Source organism: Pseudorca crassidens, chromosome 4, assembly GCF_039906515.1.
Source record: "Pseudorca crassidens isolate mPseCra1 chromosome 4, mPseCra1.hap1, whole genome shotgun sequence".
Lineage (NCBI taxonomy): Eukaryota > Metazoa > Chordata > Mammalia > Artiodactyla > Delphinidae > Pseudorca > Pseudorca crassidens.
In genome coordinates this window covers 136,206,255-136,232,729 of record NC_090299.1, presented here as the reverse complement: position 1 = coordinate 136,232,729, position 26,475 = coordinate 136,206,255, and the positions used below count along the sequence as shown (strand labels likewise).

Sequence of the window (26,475 nt, the reverse complement as noted above, 5' to 3'; positions counted from 1 at the left end):
TTGCCCACACGTAAGTCTTCCTCTTGGACGAGAAGGTAATCTGTATGTTCCCTAAAATCTGTCAGTGTTTTAGACACTAACTTCCCAGGTAGAAATAGCAGATACCATCTAAATTCCTTTGCTTTGATGAGAAAGGTGTGATTTCCAAAACCATAATCTCTCTCCCTGAGGTATTGTTCACTCCTCTGAACTCTCTTTCCTATTCACCTACTGTTGGGCTAAAACGTTTCTCTGTCACCAGTCGTTTCCAGGTCTCCACTTATCCTTCCCTCTCCCCAAAGAGTCATGGTGAGCCTTCCTTTGATAAAACTCAGAAAGGAGGAAGCCTGGCTCTTCTCTTGAGCTTGGCAATGAAGTCTTTGGTTTCCTTTCATGACAGCAATTAAATCTCTGGGAAATTAAGTCTCTTTGAGAAGAAACTAGACAAGCATACTGTTGACTCTGGAAAGCCAAGAAACCACTCTAAGTTAGGATTTTCACCCCAGCCTTCACAGTGCTGAAGGGAGCACCCACTTCATGCCCAGAGTCAGAAGACCTGGTTTCTGAGTCGTCAGCTGACTCCACAGGGAGAACAGATTATACCTCTTAATCTCTGCTCTGGGTTTCCCCCTCGGCCAAAAACAGGAACCAGAGGTTTTCTTCAGTTTATATTTAAATAGTTTTATTACTCTTAACACTTCCTTGTCTTTACTCTGGAGAAAATAACACTACAAGTACTTTTCCCTTCTTCTGTATCATCATTCTCCACCACTCCACATGCCAACTGTTTCCTCTCATGTGCCCTTGAGATAAATTCAATTTTTTTTTTTTTTTTTTTTTTTGCGGTATGCGGGCCTCTCACTGCTGTGGCCTCTCCCATTGCGGAGCACAGGCTCCGGACGCGCAGGCTCAGCGGCCATGGCTCACGGGCCCAGCCGCTCCACGGCACGTGGGATCTTCCCGGACCGGGGCACGAACCCGTGTCCCCTGCATCGGCAGGCGGACTCTCAACCACTGCGCCACCAGGGAAGCCCCTAAATAAATTCAATTTTGGAAACTAGTCAGAATATGGGTCATGAACCCAGTTGTAAGAAACCTTACTGCGGAGCATTTTCTTTTCCATTTCATGGTTTCTTGCCTCCTCTCCCAGTTGACAGGTAAGCAATTACAATGAGCCTGGACACCATACTGACCAGGATCACCAGAAAGATCAATAAATCCCAGTAATTTCAACCCCTCCTCCATTCCCCCAGACCAGTCCCCACAGTGCAGACCATGCCCTTAGAACTGAGGGATCGTTATACCAAGTAAGAATTTTCTTTCATGAGAACTAATAATGAGGTATCTGAATACTAGCTTAACAAATGAACTCTCATTTGAGTATATCTGACATGATATAAAAGGAACCTGGGTAGAATTATAAAACGCATCATTATATTGCCAGATGTATTCACAGCGCTACGTTGAAATCATATTCATAACAATGTACAAATTCTGAAAGGTCTTTTAGATTCTTTGGATAAAAAAACCACCACACCATCCTAAAAGATGCTGACTTTTTATCAGGGCAGGAGATCACTGGCAAATTCAAGTAAGCATATGAATCTTCTGTCCTATGCTCCCTTCTCCGAGACTGGAATATGCTGTATAGGCTACTGTTCTATTAGCCTCATGTCCTTATGATCTACTACGTAATCTACACAACCCGTTTCCAAAGTATATGCTAATAAAATGCTAAGAGCTGTCGAGCCACAAAGCACAGGAAATTTTCTGACCAACTTTAATACTAATTACTCTTTCCTTTTAAGGCAGAAACGGCTTTCTTCAGCCTCAGCCAATTTTAGCTAGATGACCAGTTCAGAAAGCGTTATTGTAAAAACGCAGTTTTTCACAATGATGCTACTTTCTCTTCACGCCTCACCTTCAGCTGCACAGGCTCCTGAAGACGGGGCAAATCATACCAACAAGAAAGGTGCAAAGCTGCTATGCTAATAAAGATCTTAGCCTCATGGAATTTCATGCTGTCTCTAATTTAAAATTTCCCTCAGATAATTCTGAGACAACAAAGAAATTGTGGTGGGTATATGTAGTATTAGAAATGTAGTAACTTAAACTTTCTTAATGTGCTGGCTCCCTTTCTGGTCTTACAGAGCACTTCATAATCCAAAGGGGGAAGAAAAAAAAAAGGAGAGAGAGAGAATTCAAAGTCTAATACAAAATTTAAATGACCTAATAAACCCATTCCTCAAAACAGCATATCTGGTTTCCCTGGAAGTCTTTTACTTTCCTAGTACTATTCTGGTCCATGTGGGACTACCCAAAATCGTTCTAGAATGATAGATATGTCATCTAAATAATCTTTTATATTAGAACTTTCAAACGGTCTTTATCAATAAAGGCAAGTTCTGTTTCAACCATTAGGTATGACTCTGATCCGCCAAATTATTAACTAAAGAGTGAATGCCAGCAACACAGTGTAGCTTTCTGTATCTCTCTAAAATCTAAGTCCAAACTATCTACCTCTTCCTCTGAAACAACCACCTCTGCTCAACTGAAGTAACCATCCTATAAACTGCCCTCTGACAGTCTTACAATCACTTCTCAATTACTGGCATCAGGTAAATTAGCCTCATAAAAGATGTTATTTTCTGTTTCTAATTAACATTATCACCTACTTTCTGATTATTCCTATCTAGAATGAGCTAGAAAGGAAGACCCATTAAAGTAAACCACTTAATTACTTTCACTGTCCCAGGGATACATGAGACCTTAAAAGGAAAAAAAAAAAAGTCAAAGGCATTACTTTCAAAGAGGAAGCATCAGCCAATAGCAAAGGAACAAATGATTTTTAGCACACAGGAAGGAGAACAACATTATCACTAACTTTTACTGAGTGCTTACTATAGAGCCGTCTCTAGCTAAACACTTTATACATATTGTTTTAATTAATTTTCATAAAATTCTATGAGTTAGGTACTATTAACATCTCCAATTTAGAGGTAAGGAAACAGGTCTGGCAGCTTTGTTACTTAACCAAGATCAAAACAGGTAAAAGTGTCAGAGTCAGGGCTCTCTCTTACAGCATTACTGGGGTAACTCCAAGAATGATAAAAGTTTTATACTCGGTTTTCAGTCATAGTGAAAGGATATTGCCAATAATTCTACAAAAGGAGGCAACAACATAAATATCTAACCTTGAGCACTCGAGAACTATACCTTTAAACCTGAAGCCACAGTATGATTTTCTTTATACTTTATTATTTATAACAAGATATTCTATCTTAATGTAACATTATCACTGCACAATTTTTATAACGCTTCCAGACTTTTTAAAGATATGTCCCAAACAACCGCATTTCTTCCAAAGCATTTGCAAACATCACAAGGTAATTACTTTCAGTACATCAGTCTGAAAAAAAGCTTGCTCTATCCTTTTATAAATTACTAATGTAGGAAAATTCTTTTCACTTAAAAGAAAAATCAGAATTTTATTTTCTGCAAAGGTGTCGATGATCCCATTGCAAAGTACTGGACAGAGATTTACAGACTGGTTTAGAAATATTCAATTAACTATGAGCATTGCAAATTCCCAAATTAATTATAGAATCATCATGAATCTTCTCAAACATTCTTCTAAAAAGAACATTTTAAAAATACTTAAAACTATCCACGTGTGTTGTTAACCTCCGTAGAAAAGCTATCAAAAGAAAGAATCAAGCATTAATGTTTGTTCTCCCCCGAATTACTTAATCTACTCTAACTACTTACATATTTCTATAGGATTAAAGTACGAAATATGCAGGGAGATTATTAACCTTGCTATATAATAACGACAAAAAGTGATTTTCAAAGATTTTCCTAAAAACTATTTGGTGAGTTAAATACTGACCATAAGCCAGGGTAAAATATAAAGACTGATCTTTTTACCATAACCATTTTTATATTAAACTTTCTTTTTCCTTTACTGGAAAAGGAGGAATCCACCGATCACTCCCCACTTGACTAATAATCACTCTACAAATAGGCAAAGGCAATGTTATCTATGTTTTATAGAAGCACTTTAAGTGAAGTCAATAATAAGAGTACACACATAGACCCATGGCCTTCCCCCTCACAGATTATAAAAATTTCTAGACTGGTGGAGTCTTAATTCATAGCACTAAGACACTTTCCAATTAAAATACCCCATATTAAGGGTATACACGATATTATATAAATTGTTGACGTCCTTAACTTTTATTTCGGTTTTGGTTGTTTTTTTAAGGTTTTATTTTTGTAGAGCAGTTTTAAGTTCACAGCAAAATGGAGACGGTACAGCGGTTTCCCATTACTCCTGGCCTCCACACGTGCACAGCCTTCCCCATTACCGAGATCACTCACCACAGTGCTGTATTTAGCTGGATATTTTTTTTATGATGAGAAAACAGTTAGCTACACATGGATGCTTATGTTTTCTTAAACTAATAATAAAAGTAGCATGTTGCATTTTAAAGGCTAGAAGGAACCTTAGTGATCGCCTTATTCAAGATCCTCATCTTAGAAAAAGGAGGCAAAGGCAGGTAAATAAGTTGCTGCAAGTCACAATGTCAAGGGGCCCCTGAACCTCTGAGACTAGGATGCAGGTCTCCTGACTCTCACGGTTTTAACTTCCCGGGACCACAGCATGCCCCATAACTTTCAACTGTACATAATGCCTTCTAAGAGTAATTAGAAAAATGCAAATCAGGCTGATGTTAGCTATAACTACCCTCCTGACCACCTTACTCCTATAGTTAGTGGGCCAGCTACTTCGCTGAGAAGAAAATTTACATTGAGTTTTATGCCCATGGCTGTCCCAGTGGCCCTGGTATGCTCTCTTAGGCAGTGTGAGCTCAGAGGACCTTGAGGGGAGGACGGTGTGCTGGAAAACAAGAAGCCAAAGACACACAAGGCTGAGAACACACCACTATAATCCGCAGCACACACAAAGTCAATGCACTTACAATGAGCCACACGTGCACCCGGATGTGTTGTGTGTATGGACCTGGGAAAATACATTTAAGCTGGAGACTTATATGACATATTTGTAGGGACATTTTCATTTTCTTCAGCTCTCAATCTTATTAAGCAAAATCCTGGGGACAAGTATATACCACTAAGCAATAACTATTGCACAGTATGTGGGAACAGGCAATCTTTGATCCACCTCAAAAAATCTTAGACTTGTAAATGACTTAACCAGTAACGCTTAACCCTGGTTGAACACTCATATTATCTGAGGAGCTTATACAAAGCACTAATGCCTGGACTACATCCCAGATCAATTACATCAGAATTTTTAAGAGCGAGGTCTAGGCATTGGTGCCCTTCTTGTCCCTGTTATGCCAAAATACATGTTACATCTCTTTCAATGATTGAATCAACAAACATGTTTTTAAATACCTCCTTCGCAGAGGTATGATAGGCATCAAGAATATTAAAAAAAAAGAGAGAGAGAAGATGTATTTCTTACCTTCAAGTAGGGGAGCTTTCTAAAATTATGTTTGTATTTTTCACTGTCAACTTTACATTTCTACTTTGGTTTTTTGTTTTGTTTAATTGTTTTTCCCATGACTAATGACAAAATTCCCACACCTCCCCCATCCCACCCTCACAAACATACACAAAGGTCAGAGCCCCCTTGCTCACCACAAGAAGCACTTCTCCGGACTGACACTGATCCATTAATTAAATTGTCAGTTCCTTTCTTCAAACAGGGAAAAATCCATTTAACCACATCATCTTCTAACCCACATTAGCTTTAATGTATAGTGTGCCCATTAAGGTACCATTCAAGGGTTTTATAAAAATGAAGCAGAAATCTAGATATGCTAATGCAAACTATCTTCTTCTGATCACTCTTCTTACTTTACCAAATTATTATTATTATTATTATTATTATTATTTTTGCGGTACGCGGGCCTCTCACTGCTGTGGCCTCTCCCGTTGCGGAGCACAGGCTCCGGACGCACAGGCTCAGCGGCCAATGGCTCACGGGCCCAGCCGCTCCACAGCACGTGGGATCTTCCCGGACCGGGACACGAACCCGTGTCCCCTGCATCGGCAGGCGGACTCTTAACCACTGCGCCACCAGGGAAGCCCACCAAATTATTAAGTGAGGTCAGTTAGGTTGACACAGAAAATAGTGAAGAGAGTTCTTTCATTGATATGACACAACAATTGCTGGGTAGAGTCTCCATCCAACGCTATCCTTCCACACAATTATCTTAACGTACTGATTCTCTTACTAATTAGCAATTTTGCCCATAAGTACAGACTCTGAAACAGGCAAACAGGCAGAAAAATGTTATATACCTACACATAAAGTATTTTCTTTACATTAAATAAATCAAATAAAGCATAAATCTCTTTTCACATCTTTTTGTCCATATAATGAGTTCCTGCAAGGGAAATACTATTTCTATTCATCTCTCCTTTTTTTAAATGACCCAATACGTGATTAGTAAATGAGAAATTACTATAGTTCACAATTACATTTGAATTTTGGAGTTTTTAATGTCAACAGGAATTGAGGTTTTTTTTATATTTAAAACAAAAACTGAAATGACTTCTGAGGGCTATGAAGGAAAGAAAAAATTTCCTCTTAAACTTTCCTCATGAACTACTTTTTCAAAACCAGCAAGCAATTACTATTTAACATATAGCAAAGCGCTCAACATACAAATGCACATAAAATCCAGTTTACTGTGCTAACCTTTGTGCCTCAGTCTCAGAGTTAATCTAAATTCTAAATGCCCAGCTGCACAGGCTAGCAGGCCAATGACCCTCAATTTCTCACAATTCAAATAATCATTAAACAAATATCTCATTTAATCACCCGAGAAAGCGAACTCGAATACCTATAGGAGCCAAGCGGACAAAACAACTGAATGTGTATATATATATGGAGGGAAGAGAGGACAGAGGAGGCAAGATGGGGTTCTGGCAATAATGCCCTTACTAAGAAGATGCAGCCACTAAAAGTCAGCTTTTACGTGAAAACTTCTGAATCTTCCATGTTGGAAACTAATGCAAACTATTTATATTTCTCTGTAGGCCAAATAATTCTCTCAGAGCTGGGAGGCAGCCTTCAGCCTGCTACATCAGCCTGCTGATGTAGATGATAAAAAGAAACATAATTCAGGAGAGGAATAAAAATTCATATTACTACTGTTTTCCATAAGCCTTCTGTTGAACTTTGTTTTCTTGTAGTCTACATCTGTCAACCCATATGCAGTAATGCTTTAGAGTCTGCTTTCTTCAAGATCTCATCTTGAGTTTTTCTAACTAATTTGGTCTGAACCCCTAAGAATGTTCCAACAGATACACAGCATAGGCAGAAAGAAGACTGACCCTTTCTTTTTTCATTTATTTTACTGAAGTATAATTGATTTACAATGTTGTGTTAATTTCTACTGTACAGCAAAGTGATTCAGTTATATATATATCTACATTATTTTTTATATGCTTTTCCATTATGGTTTATCACAGGATATTGAATATAGTTCCCTGTGCTATACAGTAGGACCTTGCTGTTTACCTCTTTTTTTTTTTTAATGAATGGTGGCGATTCAGAGAATGGATAACTAAACATGAATCACTTGGAAACATGAATAAATATAAACAGTGAGATTTTGCTCACTCATGCTCTCTGTTTTTGTCACATTTCGGGGGAGAAGCTTAATGAAAAGTAAGGAGAGGCTACGATCACACCAGATCAACAACAGATACACAAACACTGCCTCCAACCCAACATAACCCATTTCACAAGATTCCAAAAGAATAAAACTCAACTATCTGACAAACTTCAATGGTCAACTGCTCATAAAATAGAGCAGGACTTAATTATATAATACAGGTGAATAAATCAAAGGAAGAGACATAGATAAATATCTCTACAGTCATACAACTTGCATGTTCTACCTGGGAAAAAAACTCTGTGTTTTTACAAATGTATTTGTGACAGCATACAGGAGGGAATGTGGAATTTACATGTTACCTCTGCCTGTGGATGAATTACCTTTATATACACAAAGAGAAAGCAGAATAATTTTATACTTCAATAAGTCTACTTTTTTTTTACCAAGTGCCTTAGATAAAAATTGACAATTCCACACAGTTTTTAAAGCTTCTTGACTCCTTTCATTTACTGTACTTTTCAGCAAAATCCTGTATTTTCTTTCATCAGTCCCCATACTCTTATTTCTCTCCTTAAACTCTGTCAAAATACATAAAATCATTCATAACTAAAAGGAAGAAAATAACAGTAATAGTTACAAACATCCCTACACTTTTATGATTTATATGTAATATCAAAAGTATTTTAAAAAGTAAATACAATTATAAGGTAAATATACTTTTTCAATAAAGTTATTAAATTCAGATATAGCCCTGGTTATGTGATAGTTACTAATATATTAAAAAAATTAGTTTCACTATTATAAACTGAGTGACTGCCTAAGGTCTCTCATTTAAAATCATGTGTTATTAACTCAGTCTATACAAACCACAGCTTAAGGACAAAATTAAAAACCTATCACTAAGAACTACCTAATGAAATCTCAATGAAAAGTCAGGGTTGGTTGGGAATAACCTGAAGAAAACGTCTTTACAGCAATAGACTCAGAGACAATATGATGCGAAATAAGGGTAAGTCCACCACGAAGTCTTCCAATTGAACCTGAGTCTAACCAGTGAAAGGATTTAAATTAGGAGTAATTTGTATCAAACAGAAACATATTCACAGAAGAAAAGTAAGAGAACAGATATTCTGAAAGGAGGGAAGAGATAGTAAATGCTCAATAATTGCTGCTTACTGACGTCTTCTCTCATCTATAGGATCTGACCTTTCCTTCAAATAAGCCAAATGCTTTAAGAACACAAGACACCCATGTACCACATCACTGCCCCTGGCTGTCCTTTTCAGACTACTGATCAGGCTACCATGTGAAGTCAGATAAACACCTTCTTACAAATCTGCCTCTGCCGTGGGGCTTCACTGGTTACCTAGGGATGAAATAATATGTATGCATGTAGATTTCCACACCCACATACCGAGTGCAAGGGCTCTAGAAAATGGAATTCAGTTGCCTGTTAGAAAAATATTAGTGGATAATTCACGTAATGCACAGAATATACATTAGATATATCAATAGAATAAGTTAATGGCACACCCAACAGCTGAATAAAATTCTACCTCTGTTAAACCAAAAGGTTTTCATAAGTCAATGTAATACATAATATGTATGAATTATCCATAAATGTGAATATTCAATCACTATTTATTCGGGACCTAGGAATTGCTAGGAATTGTGTTACATGCTTGGGATAACAATGTCCCTGTACTTCAGGTGCTCATAATCTAGTGGGAAAGACAAGTAATCAAACAATCACAGCGCAGAAACCGTGCTATGGTGCCTGCTTTGAGGGCCATAAGCCCAAGGCTTAATAATGGAAGTACTTGAAGCTCATGCTACACTGAGACTGGAAGAGGAAGGTGTAAGGGTATTTGAGGAATGGTTTCTTAAGGAGGTGACATCTAATCTAGCAATCTGGCAAAGAAGTGGAGGGAAGTGTGCTCCAGGCAGATGGAAGCCCATGTGCAAGACTCTGAAGCAACAGTGGTCTGTTGGAGAAGCAAATAGAGACCCAGAAATAGAAGGAACTTGGACTCTATCCTTTAAGAAAAGGGAAACCACCGAAAGATTTTAAGCAAAGGAATAATATGCAAGGCTACTTCTAAATGGCATACATCAGCTACTGAACTGCCCCATATTGTCTTTACATTAAATACTGAACTAACAGCTAAATCTACATGACATCTAAAATCAAATTCCAATTAATCAGTTAAAGTCTTACCCCCACTTCTAATTAAGTAATTAATTGACCCAATAAATATAAATATTTTCTGAAGGTGGAAGTGTGTTTTGAAGAAAAAAGAAAAAACATTGAGAACTGGGGTGGGAGTGCGCAGTCAAGATGAACAAAGGCACAGAAACAGGGATACGGGAAAGCACAGGGCCTGCTCTGGCAAAGCAAATAACTGAAGCTCCTTCTAACAGCAGGATGATTTCAGTCTCAGAAAAAAGTCAGCACAAAAAATGATAAGGCGGAATGGGAGATAAAATGCCTTTAATTTCATTCAGAAGCTACTGGAGAACAACTATAGCTTTGTAAACTGAAGAGTGACAAGCTGCATGAGAAAACTGCAGTCAGTGTAGGAGAAACTCGAGTCATACAAGAACATTTTTAAGGGCTTTTTTTTTTTAACATTTTCAGTTTAAATAAATAGCCTCCTCTTTTCAGGGATACCTGAAATGGCCTGGATTAAATCGATATGAAGGAGAGAAAAAAATCTATAAATTTTCATGTTAGTCAATATTCAACTAAAGCAAATGAGAAAGAGACATAACCCCTTTTCTGTAAAAATATCTGCACAGTTAATCATCAGGGGAAGAAATCTTAGAAAAGGAGGCAAGACTGTCACATTTTAGTGATTACGTTCTTCAGGTGGTACATGCTGACTAGTGAGGCTTCAGCAATCGTGGTGGGGGGAGAATTCTGAACTCTCAGTTCTTACTCTGACTCCATAGTGACCACAAGGCTGGCATCAACTCCAACACACAAAACCGCCTTCATCTACAGCAGCACCCTAGATATGCCAACACCACTATAGAGAGCTGCAAGACAGAATCAACAACACAGAGATCATCACTGCAATCATCTGACTCTCCCTGAACTAAAGATAATAAAATTTCAACCTTATCTCCCCTCCATACCTAGACAAACCTAAGGAAGATTCAAATCCCATAATATCCTAATAGCATATCATTTACATTAATGTGCTGAGACAATAGGCTTAACATATGTCACACATATAAGTAACATACCTATGAACCAAAGGTCCAAGACATGTGTATTTAAGACATCTTCCTTAAACAGCTATGGGACAAAAGCCAAGGGCATTACCATGATTTGATTTCTATGTCATGTTCATGAACCCAATCTTGGCACTTGTTTCTTTTAACTGAGTTGGCTTATGGGACTTCCTGCTAAATATTAGCTGCCCAAAGTTCATAAACATTATTTGTTCAACCCAGGAGCAAACTGCTATAAAAATTATAGGAGGGCAGTCACCAAATTCATTTATTATGTCTACTACTACCAAATTAGCATTTTTCATTTTTATTGTTACCTTTTAGCAATGCTAAACTCTGCCAAGAAGATGGAGCATCTATGCTGTAAGATTCCATAGTCACCACCCTCTCCAACTCAAAATCCCTCTACTTCCTCAATTCCCTCTCCACTCCTTTCTCTGAGTTTTAAGCATACTTCCTCTTTGCCAAGGTGAATCTTCTGCCCATTTTCTTCAAAGTGCCTCACTGCCCTCTCTAGCAGTCCATTTTTTAAATCAATTAAGCAGAAGAGTTCTCTTACATTTTCAGATTCTCCCTGTGGATTGGCTCTTTTCTTTTCTTCTTGCTACAAAAAGTCTTAGGCCTCCCCATGCAGGAAGGAAGGAAGGAAGGAAGGAAAGAAGGAAGGAAGGGAGGAAGGGAGGAAGGAAGGAAAAACCTTTCCTCTGATTCTGTTCCTTTTCAACACAATACCTCCCCCTCCCCTATGAATGCCTTGAAAATGAGACTGCCCCAGCCTGCTAATTCCTCACTTCCCACCCACCACCTCACCCCCACGTACACTGCTTAAGCCATCTCTACTTCACTTAAAATGTTCTCCTAGCTCCTCACTTTCCTATTTTTCCACACACCCACTGCTCTATCTGCTGGCAAGTCAGAAACTTAGGGTCAGCCAAGACCTATTCAGTTCTGTCACCTTATGCCTGCAGTCAGTTACTAAGGTCTTATATTTAGTTGATATTTCTATTATTTGTCTCAAATATACCTCTCAGTGCCAGTACATTACTTTGGGTGCTTTTAAATTCCACCTAAAATATGGTGAAACCCTCCTAACTAGTCTATCCACCTTGATCAATCCATTGCCTACAACGTGCTATAATAAATTTTTCCAGACACAAACTTGACCACTCCTTACTTACAATTTAGACTACAATTTGCCCCATATCCTAATGGTAGAATAATCTTCCAGAAGCCCAGCAGCAATCATGTGACTATGCTGCTCTGAATCTTCACTAACTCCACATTCTCAAGTGAATTAAGTGCAGTCTTCTTAGTTTGTTATTCAAGGCTTTGCACAGTACAGCCCCAAACTACCTTTTTAAATCTATTTTTCTCTAACTTATATTCTAGAATTCAAATAAACAATATTAAATTGTTACTTCCATTGATGAAGGTGATTACAGGATAAAATGTTATTCATTCTTCCCTCTCCTATCCAACACAAAAGTGACATTAAACAGAAAGATTGTTCAATAACAATCATTCAATGCACAACCCACAGAATCAATAACCTAATCAAAAGAAGAAAAAAGAGTGTAAGTTCCATGCAAACAGGGAATTTTGTATATATTTATTTTTACTGCTTTATTTTTTTTTTAGCTGCTATATCCCCAGAACCCAGAAAACATCTTGGTATTAACAGGCACTCATTAGGCTGGATTGTTGGAAATGCAGGCATGCTGTGGTGCTAATCCACTTTGCTTTACAGCTGGGGAACACAGAAGGTACAAGTAACAAGGTACGATAACATACAAGTATTTGTAAGATAAGTGTCTAAATATGGCAGTACTCCAGAAATGTGATGTCAGTAGAAGGAGGGCCTTTACTTATTAGCCAGCCTCTATAACTTGGCCACAGTTTTCTCCAAGAACACGTTAAGATTTCATAAATTTTCATTTTCCCCCAGTAATCTCCATGGCATAGAGTTAGCTGCTGAGGATTTCATTAAATGTGAGGAGAAGTTCCTACAAATGGAGTTAAGGGCACATAACACATAACATGAGATAGGAAGAAAAATACACCACACAGTTCAGGGAACACTACATAGCAATCAAGTTCCTTGAAGAATACTGTGTAAAGACAGCAATTTTCAAAACAAAAGGTCAAAGTGAAAAGACAAGGTGCTGAAGTTAGAGTACGTTTATTATCTAACACCTGTAACTTTTGAAGTGGCTATAGATACTGCACAATAAGAAGCACTGAGACGTATGAAGGACACAGACCATTCATATAGGTGCATATGCACTTAAACCACCAAATGCACATTTCAAAAGTACAGCTTGTTCGTTGTGATAAGTGTGCATCTCAATCTATTGCTCTATCACAAGGCACAGAGGAATGTCCACTATCAGTTACCAGCGAGGAAGTTCAAACTGAGCTTCCTTCAAACTCAGGGATGAATAGGGAAGGCTCACTGCATAATGCTGTAAGTTTCTAAAAGTATGTTTACTGATACAAAGCAATTGCCTGCCAATTATCTGAGATGCACTATGTTAAAAGAGGTTCCAAAAGCCCCTTTCAAGTAGACCTTAGTCTATTTAAATGGGCATACTAATAGCACCCCTGCATACTGGCAAAAAGGACCCGTCCAAATTCTTTAATACTCAGTTTATTTAACTTAGTTTTTATTTCTTAATTTACAGGTCGGTTGGTCCAGTCCCTGATTCCCTACATCAGCTTTAACAATTGGATAAGATCCATTTTTAGTTAGCAGTAGCATTGTCATTTGCATTCAAGTAAATCATGGCCTAAAAGTCCTTTTTATAAGGACTTCCAAAATAGATTAAATATAGTGTGATTCTATGAACTTTTAAGAATAGTTCCATAAACTACATGTAAAAATCATTCTAATAATTTTTTGTTAGACCCCTTCATTATAAAACTGCCAACTTCCTGGCTTCCAAAACAGGAAAGACCTGTGGTCCTATCAAATTTACTATAAAACTTACTCATTTTACCTATAACAAGCCACCCTTCCCTGTAAAAGTTATTTTATAGCTAAATTTATAAAATATAATATGCATTCTATTATAAAAATCAGACAAGGGAAACAGAAGTAATTCTGTACTTGAAAGGTACAAAAATAGAGATGATTCTGTCAGCATTAGTGATGGCAGCTGGTTTTAGCCACTGGCAAATCTACCTGCCACCTCATATATGTGTTCCTCAAGGTCCCTCAGAGAATTAACTTCTCATACATGCTATTCTCCAAACACCGGCATTTCCCATACATCTTTTCAAGTCCTCTAGATTTCTCTTTATAAAACTCTATATGTTTTCTAAACCTCAATAATTAAAAAGCAGCTTTAGTCAACAATAAGCTCATGACAAATACTAACAATTCATGCATTTAACTAGACAGTTATATCTAGTATAATTAAAATCCATTCAACAATTCTTTCTTTTATTCAACCAATAAGAATTTACTGGTGCCAACCATGACTGGTAAGTTGTAGTTACCTATCTTCCCACAATACACCAACTAAAAGTTGAAGTTAATATTTTATGTGTATATATGATAGTCCCTGTTTGTTCACCTTCTAATTGGAGAAAGCAACCATAAATTTAAAAGGTAATAAGCATTAACAATTTTGTCATGGGTAAGCCAATGGAGCAAGAATGAAACACGAGTAAAAACGCCATAAATAAGGACAAAAACTGCAGACCTGGAAGTTACTTATCTATCATATGTACTTACTGCTTTTTAATTCTGGCTTGAATCTGTCCCCTTTTGCGGGTAAGGGGATCTTATCCCTCCTCCCCCATCTTCAGACATTATTTGTCTTCCTGTTACTGCATGAGTCAGCACCACTGGAAATGGACAGCTTCCTGCTGTTTATTAAGCAGAAAAGTCTCCCCATGGAATGATACACTGTAGCTAAAGCACAAACAAGGGTAAAAGATGCCCCCAAAATGTTGTGGAAAAAATTAAACACACACACAAAACACAAATAACAAAAACGCTGTGGCTAAACAAATGCTGACATTGTTCATTGATACAGTTTACCTTCTAAAACAAAAAGTTAAGACCCAACATACCGCTACTATCTTTGTCATTCCTAATAATAATATAATAATGTAATAATTATGAACTCACTTAATAATTAGGAATGACATTTTCTTTCTTAGTAGTTAGGCCTAATTTGCTTCAAAAAGACTTCCCTGACACCACACTCTACACACCTGCAAGTTAGGTTAGGTACCTTGACACTTGCCTGTGGATAACCCACTCTCTGTCCTTAGCCAATAATATAATAATATTGAAACTCTATTATTGGATTGAGCTCCTCCACTATAGGGCTTCTAGTTCTATCATTCTAATGATAGCACTTAATAATACTATATACCACTGGTGAATGCCTTTAATAAACAGCCTGTCACATTCATTATCTCATTGAATACTATAACTACCTTATGAAGTATTATTAGTTCCATTTTACCTTTGAAGACATTTACCTAGAATTATAAGTAATTATAAGAATTATAACTAAGTAGCATTCAGGATTTAAACCCAGTTCTACTAAGCACCAAAGTCTGAGTACCTTCCAGAGATAGACTGCCTCATCCTATAATATACAAGAAGTATAGGATAATAAGGTAATCATATCAAGATTCATTTACCTTGGGACTTCCGTGGTGCTGCAGTGGTTAAGACTCTGAGCTCCCAATGCAGGGGGCCCGGGTTTGATCCCTGGTCAGGAAACTAGATCCCACATGCATGCCGCAACTAAGACTTCGCATGCCACAACTAAGGAGCCCACCTGCCACAACTAAGGAGCCCATGTGCCATAACTAAGAGCCAGCAAGCCACAACTAAGGAGCCCATGAGCCGCAACTTAGAAGCCCGCCTGCCACAACTAAGACCTAGCGCAACCAAATGAATATTAAAGAAAAAAGAAGATTCATTTATCTATTCAATACAAGCTTATCCAAGAAGAATGTTTTCAACATTATGGAACATTAGCATACCTCTCTTTGGTACTGAGCCTTGTCTTAGGGAGGCAACACAACACAAAGATTATATAGTCCAACCATCTTGGTTCCAATCCCAGTTCCCCCACTTACTTCCCTGTGCCTCAGTTTCCTCATCTGCACAACGTGAACAGTAACACTATCTACCTCATAAGACTAAACGTAAAGTACTTTACAAATAAGTAAAGTACTTGAAATGGTACCTGGCAGATAAGAAGGGTAAGGTGTTTGTTAAACAAAAACACTCTCCACTGGTAGAATGTATCAAATCTGCGTAATGGCAAACTCTGTTGACAGCACAACATGTAATAAGTAGTTTTATTTCCCCTCTTTTCAAGAATAAGCTTCAATTCAAACCTCTAGGGTCAGAATGAATAAAGGAGCAGAATGAAAGAATTCTTTTAGAAAAATGGTTAAGGATGCTACCACCTCTACAGGAATGACAGTACCTATCAACAATGCAGAGTAAAAGGGGAAAAAATGATGAAATTTGAAAACATTCTGGACCAAGAAGCAATAGAAAGTTGGCTATTATAACCTAAATCTGCTTAAATTTATTTGAGTAAATTAGGCACCTGAAAAAAAATAAAAAGCTTTATGTAATGAAACTGCAGAATAACTCTTTAAATAGCACAGAGTAGATGAAAGGAGAACATTATAGATGAGAAAATGTGTTTAAGTTTCAGTCTGTTTTGCAGTCTTTATTCAATTAGTATTGAAGGACATCCCAGCGATTATTTTACTACAACTTCCAAAATCTTCAATTATTTTATTTCAACTAATCAGATCAAAGATCTGTTGAATTATTCAGTAATTTAGGGCATAATTGATTCTGCAGGAATACTGAACCAACATCACTTTCTGTCTTCCCAATTTTTCTTTAGAAATAACATTCTTCCAGTGTTTAAATATGGCTTCTTTCCTTTTTCTCTTAATCCCTTCTTCTATCTGCTATATTTGGCATGAAAGACATGGACTATATAAAAAGAATACTTGATGTATTTTCCATATTATTAAAATTCTTGAGGGTTTTTTTTGCCTTTAATGAAAGCCTTCCTTCCCACAAATCCAGTCTATATAATTCATTTAATGTTTCACTTAATAAAACACTTTAATCAAGCTAAAGTGAAGTTTCATTTAGATTATTACAAATCTAACAGGTGGTTTATTATATTTCAAGCCATTTTGAACAATGAGACAATTTATATCCAATAAGATGTGTGAAAATAGCATTTAAAGCCTTTAAAAATCAATCATTAATATCTCATTTTTATTTCTTAATCACAAGATGCTCAAAAGTTCGAAAATAAAACTGAATGGCCTCAAAGGTTAATTATATAACATGGCTTGCAGGCCTTTCATCTGATCCTATTTCCTCATTAGCTTCATTATTGCCTCTTCACCCTCTAACTTAACGGTATATATTCCAGTCACAAAGAGCATCTCTCCCTGTTCTTCTAACTCTCCTCAGCCTCGACTCTAAGCTTCTGCACAGACTATGCCTTTACTTGCACACCCCTCCTATCTTGGTACCTCCTCATATAGCTAAATGCCACCTGTCCCTCAGGTCCTGTTCAGTTGTCACTTCTCATAGGACACCTTCCCTGACTCCTCAGAGCTACAGGTAAGCATCCCCTCTCTGCTCCTACAGCATCTTGTTCTCTGTAATAGCTTATAGAAGTTATACCTTCTTTCAGGTCAAATCCTACAGGAACATGGCTGGAAACATGTGACAACCGTTCACCACCCACATTCCTACCAGCGGTCCCCAACCTTTTTGGCACCAGGGACCGGTTTCATGGAAGACAATTTTTCCACGGACTGGGGTGGGGGGCGGGGGGATAGTTTGGGGATGATTCAAGTGCATTACACTTATTGTGCACTTTATTTCTATTGTTATTACATTGTAATATATAATGAAATAATTATACAACTCACCATGATGCTGACAGGAGGCGTAGCTCAGGCAGTAATGTGAGTGATGGGGAGCGGCTATAAATACAGATGAAGCTTTGCTCACTCACCTGCCACTCACCTTCTGTTGTGTGGCCCGGTTCTTAACAGGCCACGGACCGCTACTGGTCCGTGGCCCAGGGGTTGGGGACCCCTGCTACAGAACACTGCAAAGAAGATATAAGGCTGGGAAAAATACACTTCTCCCAAAGAGAAATTATTGCAAAGCTATTTCCACCATTATTTCCAAAAACAACAAAAGGCTTATGTAAGAAAAAGAGCACTATACCTTCAACGTATTGTACTTAATACTATTGAAAGTAAAACTAAAACACCAAGGTCATTCCAAAATTTACCCAGAACTTAACAAAAGAAGTTGTATGTTTTCTTTAGACCAAAGACCCCAAATTTTAAAATATTATGCAAATAATAGTCCACCTATCTATTTCTTGTAATTGCCTTTCAACCTTCTTTGCTGGAAGCTTGCTATGTAAAGAGGTCACATTTACATCTTATCAAGGTTTTGTATCAATGTTACAGAAACCTGACCACATTAAACAATGAAGGAAACAAAAAGTATCTCCAAAGAAGGGCCCTCCTCTGAAACTTGTAACCTGAAACCTCTAAAACACAACCAAATATATAAGCAGTAATTTGATTCATGAGGGTGTCTTTAATTCACACAGTCCGGAAGCATAAGTATCAACCTTTACATAAAGGAAACTATACAATTATTTTTTCTGAAGATTTACCTCTTTAAAATAGCATGTCTTTAATTCAAATTTAAATTACTCTTACGCCATCTCAATCTTTTTCACTGAATTTTTTCACAGTTACACTTTTTCATTTTTCTTTATTATTCCTTTTTTAGTTCTTTTTCCCCACATTCGTGGAGAAATATATGGTACTTTCACATACATTATCACCTGTCTTTTTTTTCTTCATTCGCCCCATCTTACATTCATGTACCACATATTAATTAGACGTCCACTGTGTACTAGGAAATGGGATTCCCCCTTTTTAAAAACATATGATAGAGTTTATTTTTTAGAACAATTTTAGATTTAAAAAAAACAGAATGGAAAGTTACAGATGTCCCTCCTGCCCAGCCCCCCACAGTATTCCCTACTATTAACATCTTGCATTAGTGTGATATATTTGTTACAATTGAGCCAATATTGATACGTTGCTATTAAAGTCCACAGTTTAGTGTTACTTTTTGTATTGTGTAGTTGTGTGAATTTTCACAAATGTATGTCATGTATCCACCACTACAACATCATACAAAATAGTTTCAACGGCCCTAAAAACCCTCCGTGCTTCACATATTCTTGCCTCTTGCTCTCCTGTGCTCCCCCTGAGCCTCTGGGAATTACTGATGTTTTTATTCTCTCTATAGTTTTGCCTTTTCCAGAAAATCATACAGCACGTAACCTTTTCAGATTAGTCTCTTTCACTCAGCAATAAGCATTTAAGGTTTTTCCCCTTTTTTTCATGGTTTGATAGCTCATTTCTTTTTATCTCTGCACCAGTTTCTTTACACCTTCACTTATTGAAGGACATCTTGTTTGCTTCCATGTTTTGTCAGTTATGAATCAAGCTGCTATAAACATTCATGTGGAGGTTTTTACGTGGACATAAGTTTCCAACTTATTCTGGTTGAGGTGGTATTTTGATAAATACCAAAAAACATAGTTTGCTTGTTTCCTAACAGAACACCTGATTTTTTTTTAATTTCCTAATTCCTGTCGACTCTTTCTTTCCCTTGCATTTAATTATGAATATTTAGATAACTAAGTATGTAAGAGTTTCTAATCATTCTTGTCTCTTCAGAGATGCATTCGTTACCCAGGGTAAAGTGGGGTGCACAGTCAATTCACAAATGCACACAATTCCTATTAAACAAAAAAATCAGCCACCACTTCTACAGAGTAGATGTACACAGCCTTGCAAAATGCTCAACGAAAATTAAATCAATTGTAAACGTGCACAGGACTTCACCTTTTTCCAATGACAATCCTCAGTTAAATCCAATCAATGGTATTTCTTAAGTACCTACCACAGGTAGGTCAGGAGTTGGCTACAAACAGGGTCTCTACTTTTTACTGCTCAGTAGTTTGAGTGGTGAGAGTTCTCTCTATATCAATGGCATACAGTGTTCTCCTTAAACAGAAATTTCTATGAAAACTGAAGCCATGAGTCATAACACTAAGATACTGACTATATTTTAGTTTTCAAAGTCCTCTTCCTAATCTCCCTGGGATCCATCCTGACTTACCTTAAAGCCTGAATAAACCAGGTATTTTTCCCCAAGTCACAATGTTGAACCTGCCTAATAAATAAAAATGCATATTTCTAATATGGAGAGAAACCCACTTCTTAATTTTTACTTGGCAGTAAACAAAAAAGAATAAGTAAAAGCCATTACTAAAAAATTAAGAACAATTAGGACTTTTACTTACTTTTTGAACTTTAAAGTCATGTTTTGGAATAAATTTAACACTGCAATTACTTTATTCTTTCTATACAATTGTTTATCGTTAACGTATAGTTGATTTACAATGTTGTGTTAGTTTCAGGTTTTTATATATATATATATATATATATTCTTTTCAGATTCTTTTCCCTTATAGGTTATTATAACATACTGAGTATAGTTCCCTGTGCTACATAGTAGGTCCTTGTTGGTTATCTATTTTATATATAGTAGTGTGTATATGTCTACACAATTTAAAAAGAACTATAAGCTTATAACAAGGTCAGCATTTTTAAAATATATTTTACTTAAATATTATTTTGTTTATAATCTCCCTGTCATTATTTTGTTTATAATCTCCCTGGCAGCCCTCCACTATTACCTCATTACTCTAAATTTGACCTCTCACTGGCCCTCAGAATTAGGTCCATTAACTCTCCAGAGAGAAATGTGATGCTCTCCATGGCACTCGCTCCACCATCTCCTGTCTGCTGTGGTTTAGAAATAACACCTGCTCAGAAATGGACCTCTCCATACAGACCTCAGGGCTCTTAAACTGTGTGCTTCCTGGTCTCTCTTTCTGCTATAAAGTAAAATCATGCAAGTGGGCCATCAGCTTCCGTGTGTCCTGAGAACCTGAAGGCCAACCTTCTACCCATACCTCTGACCTGTGCTAGCAATGTCATAAGTAGGGTTTGCGGAAGGCAGTCCCAGTTTCTGCCCATGGTACTTTCACCTTCAAAGCATTCTGATTTAGACAATAAATTATGTGGTCACCCTGGTCAAAAGCATCCCCCCCGACTCACTGACTTTCCATATTCTCTACCGTCCCTTTAAACAACCACCCTGCTGATACCCAGCCCCTTCATGCCAGCAGCTGTCAAACTTCCAGAGCTCTGACTACAAGAATTCTGCAGCCACTATTTTTCATACACACTATATTCTATGAAGGAATGATTTTTAAATGCAACAAATTTGTTTTATTAAAACTGAGTGGTTTCCCCAGAAAGCATTTTTCCAACTAAAAAGTGTAATTCAAATGACTTGGACTTCCCCGGTGGTCCAGTGGTTCAGACTCCACATTTCCACTGCAAGGGGCACAGGTTCGATCCCTGGTAAGGGAACTAAGATCCCACATGCTGCGCAGCGTGGCAAAAAAAAAAAAAAAAGTCTTTCATCAGACTTAGGAGCATAACATTCTTCTTGAATAAAAGAACCTCAAGCCATTCACCTTCTCACTAACAGAAGTTTGTTCAATGTTCTAAAGTCACAATAGGAATTGTTGTAGGGAATTCAAGATTAATAGTAACGCTGAGCGCCTGGAATTCAAGTCAATTTTAAAAAAAGAAGAAAGCATGGCCACAAACCATGCAATTCAATTTCATTTTACAGATGGCAAGGCCAAGAAAGAAAAAAAAATGTGATCCAGGAGCAACAGAGGGATGAGGGAGAACAAGGCGGGAAATGAGTTTTGGGGGAGTTTAGTTCAGGGTCTGAAGAATGACATTTAGAGAACAGAATGAAGTAAGGGCAACAAAAATGCTTGAGGAGGTACTGGAGGGATAGGAGCAGAGAGAGAGCCAGGCAGCAGATGACTAGCAGCATCAGATACCTGATCATGCTGCATCTGTATGGACAGCCAACAATCATTTAGAATTTCCATTAGTAAGCAGTGAAGAAATGCACTCCTGTGACTTGCGTGTGATAATTGCTAAAGGGCGAGTGCTGTATATAACTTGTTGTTTTGTGTCAGAATTAGTCTGGCCCACCAAAAGATAACTTGCAGAGTCAGTCACCAGCTTCAAGTATGCTCAGTTTGAAACCTGACTGAAACCAGCTGAGCACATGACATCACCACAGACTTTTTACTATAAAAAGGGCAGACTCTGTGAGGTCAGGTGGCAGAACTAAGCTCGGTGACCAGAAGCCAAGCTGGAAGAGGGAAGAGCCAAGGGAAGTTCAGAGGAGGCGAGACTCATTCCAAGAAGGAGCGAGGATGAGCAGTTTGCTCAGAGACAGCTGCAGAAGAGAAAGAATACAATGGAAATTTTCCTTTAAGGACTGGGGCTTCTGTGTCTCCCAAAGATATAAATCTAAAGCAAAGCCTCAAAGGAGAAACTGATGGAAGCTCTTCCAGGTTTTCAGTTCCTGGCACTGCATTAAACTGTAGCATCATCATGGGAATAGTATTCAGGTAGTCTTCCACTCAACATGCATTAATTGAGCACCTACTATGGATCAGGCAGTGTTACAGGAGCTGGAATACATTAGTGACTAAAATGGACAAAAGTCACTGGAATGAAAGACAGTTAATAAACAGGCAATTATAAAACATGTCAAAAAAGCATTGCAGAGAAAATTAAGAAGAGAAAGTGGATGGGTGGAGAGTGGTGACATTTGAGCAAAGACTTAGGGAGGTGGGGAGATGAGCCGTGTGGGTATCTGGGAGAAGAGCAGGGCAGGCAGAGGTAACAGCAAATGCAAAGGCCTTGAGCTGCGAGCATGTTTCCTGTGTTGGAGGAACATCAGGACAGCAAGTGCTGCTACTCAGAAGGAACAAAGGGAAGCAGGCGTTTGACTGTGGACAAGTTAATTTAATTTAGACATGCAAGGGTTCTGCTAGTAGCTGTATAAGAACGTGGGCTCAGGAAAGGGTTTGTTATCTCAAGACTGAAAAATTATAGCATGTTTTTCTGCTAAGGGGAAAGATCCAGTAAGGAGAGAAAAGAATGATGCAGAAGACAGAAGAACTTACCAGGGCGATGCCCCCCAGATAGGTAAAAGGGGGTGGGATCTAGTGAAGATGGGCCTGCCCTTCCCTAGTTGTAGTGACACTGAATGTGTACAGGCTACAGACTGATTTGGTCTGTTTACATTTTTTTAATGAAATTGTGTTGGCTATGAATGAGAATGAGTCCAAAAAACCTGTCGCAACTTTATGAAATTCTTAAGTTATTTAGGCTATGCACAGCTGGGTTTTAAACGAATCAAATGTAATAACAAGAATGTAGTGAAACAACATACAACTCAGGTAGGAAAACAAACTCCTGTTCGTATTTAAATTTCTTTTCCTTTTCCCATCTTTCCACAACTTTGTTTTAATTTTATATAGCAAAATAATAATCTTCTACTCAGTCAGTGAAAATACTTAATACAACAAAGGCAGCCTGCCAGTTATCATGGGTGTTTCTTCCTGTACTAGGTTCCCAAATGACAAACCACAAGGAGTGAAACAAGAGGGGCAGAATTTGCATTCAACACACACTCACACATTACAGAGCCTAGAAGTACATCTTTATGGTCTTTCCACACCTACAAAAATCGATATTTAACTTTGACAGCCCTCCACCCCCATACCTTTTCCTTGGAAGAGCTAGTCCAGATAACAAGAACATTTTATTATCTTCTCATCGATGACAAGTTTAAAAGTGACTTGGAGCTATTCTCTATGAGTACAGGTAATCCCACTACCAAAATCATTTAAACCTGGCTTAACTGCTAAAACCTATTTTGAATGGGGGTGCTTTTGAGCTCTGATAACCACTTCACATCCATCTGGTGGCAGCAAAGCCAGAGCTAGGTGGTGACAGAAAAACAACAGTTTCTCTCTCCTATCTGTGAAAACCAGAAGACGGTGAAGATTAGGATGAGAGGGATGTGATGGATAGACCTCACTGGAATGCAATGGAGGGCTTACATGCCTGAGGTATGTGTCTAGATCTCTTCCCAGATGACTGCTTCAGGTCGGGATAAACACACGGAAATGCAGGCCCCGAACTCCCCAGGGCCTATTCTGAAGCAAGGGTATGCAGCACATTCTCTGTGATCTGATTGACTTCTGGGCTTCCCGGGCTCCTCCCATGTGGAGCTAGTGTCTGACTCACACTTGCTCTGGGTGCTTCTCACCGACTCTCATTTCTTCTCTGACTTGATCATTGATTTTGCACCCCAAATAATTCTCTTGCCAATGGATATCCATAGACTGCTTCTAGGGCAATTTAACATATTAGATGAAAGTGTTTAGCGCACCTTAGCAAGCTTCCCTTCCTAAGCCTGCTGAGGTGCAGGGAACAAAACAAGGTTCCCACTCCTCACTACAGAAGCATGGCTGGTCCACAGAGAGGACAAACCTGCTCCCAGGGAGGTCCTCAACACGTGGATCATGGGCTTCTAAACAGCTACTCAAACTCTGACGTTCATAGAATCAGCTGTCATCATAAGCGCCTTTCCTTTTTACCTGTTTTTCATTTACTGGGTCAAGTACTATTCAGTTCAAATGTATTAAATAAGAAGAAGTGATTTTTATAAGTTCATGCGACACAAATATCACATTCACCATCAAAACTCTTTGTTCATGCTTTCAAAAATTAAATCAAAACCTGCACTACTGAGATTTCACACACATTTTTAGCACTACGATTTTACAAAAACTGAATTTTCAAAAAAGACTTGAATTTCAAAGGGATGGTTTTAAAATACCCGGTTTTAACATTTAGCTGATCAGCAGGATAGGTTCAGATAAAAGCAAGCATTTGGCCCTAACAGAGCAACTCATTTGGTGGCTTGAGGTAGCACAACACCTAAGCCTTCGTTTCTCACTAGTAAAAAGAGAGTGTTGGCAAATACATTCACCTTGTGGCCTTCTTCAGTTGTAATGTTCAATGACTTCTTTCCACACAATGTTATAAATTATTAGTCTCCCAGCTTAGTACAAGTTATCAACATATACTGCAACTATTTTAATTTGTAATAAAAAAAGGTAAGTACTCAGGTACAAGATGAGTGAATTAATAAAATTGGAGTATTTTAAATGCAGAAAATCACTGCTTGCAGAGAAAAAGATCTAAGTAACGTGGCAGATAATTCTTAAGACTGCTGCCTGGCTCACACTTCCTTTCCCCTGAGCACTGCCACCAGCACACCTAAACCTACACTGTAATTCTTTAACCCAACCTCTAGCTGATTGATTTGAGGGTAGATGCTAGACCCAAGCTAAGACAATCAGATTGTCTCTCCCTGGGAGTTGTCATTTTGATCTGATAAACACAGCCTGGGAGCATCTGAGTCACAGTAACAGCCACTCTAAAGAATCCACCACTCTTGCTTCTAAAGACCCCAAAGCAGTCCTGAGTCCTTAGGGTCACCCCTGGCTGCTTTCTACCCTTCTTAAGACTGATGGTTGTTATTCCCAGAACTCCTTTACATACTGAAAATTTTAAATTTAAAGTAATTAAACCTAAATACAACTTAAAATCCACATCCTTAGTTGAACTGGCCACATTTCAAGTACTCAATAGTCACATATGGCTACTGGCTACCATACTGGAGAGCCCAGATTTAGAGAACACTTCCATCATCAAAGAAAGTGCTATTAAATAACACTGCCCCAGACGCTTCCTTCTAATTAACTTCCTTTTTTCTCAAGCTGCTAAAGATCAGAATTTGTTTTGCTTTATGTGCATATGTGTTTTATACACATATGTGTTTTATACTTGCACTCACAAAAGTCTGAACAAGAGTCATAATGGTAATGTTATGGAAAACTTGTAAAGGATTTCTGGGTACTCTCAGAGGTTCTAAGTCTTGGAGTTAATGTCACTTCAAAAGTTAAGGTTTACTCACCTCATTCCTAGATCCTAGACTTCTCCTGGGTCATGGAATCACTGAATTTAGGAACTTGGGAAAACCTTAGCAAATATCTAATTCGACTTCCTGTTTTTCACACATGAAGAAATGAAGAGCCAGAAAGCTTGTAACTTGCTTTTGTTTCTGAGCAGCACTTAAATTTGGTTTAATAGGTTAAGACAAGATAAATAAGATACCAACTAAACTGTAATATACAACAGAACTCTGCAAATCTCATGATTACACAAGTAACCAGGCATGAAGTTTAAATATTTATTTACTCAGGAAGCTGTTACTACACCAACTCCTTCTCACCCCCCCACCCCCATCTCTTTTTTTTTTTTTTTTCATTTATTTTGTAAGGTACGTGCACCATGGTTACCAATGCTTTCAATGTCATAGTTCCCCATATCTAAACAGCACAGAAAACATTCTGTACTTTCAAATCATGGAGCAGACAAATACATTTTTTACTGTAATTTTTCTTTTTCACTAGAACCTTTATGTTCAAATCTGCCACATGATTAGTCATCTATA

At 37.9% G+C, this 26,475-nt stretch overlaps 1 protein-coding gene across 4 annotated transcripts in view; it reads right to left on the bottom strand.

Annotated features, from left to right (window-relative positions):
* The window catches only part of PPP3CA (protein phosphatase 3 catalytic subunit alpha), a 295,722-nt gene that overhangs the window by 218,198 nt on the left and 51,049 nt on the right, over nt 1-26,475 (bottom strand). Inside the window, exon 1 of one of the 4 annotated variants that reach the window (XM_067736862.1) lies at nt 17,622-17,628. The exons of the other annotated variants lie outside the window; for them this stretch is intronic. The gene's annotated coding sequence lies outside the window, so the exon portion shown is untranslated. Of the gene's footprint in view, nt 1-17,621; nt 17,629-26,475 lie in introns of those variants that run through there. 4 annotated transcript variants of the gene reach the window in all.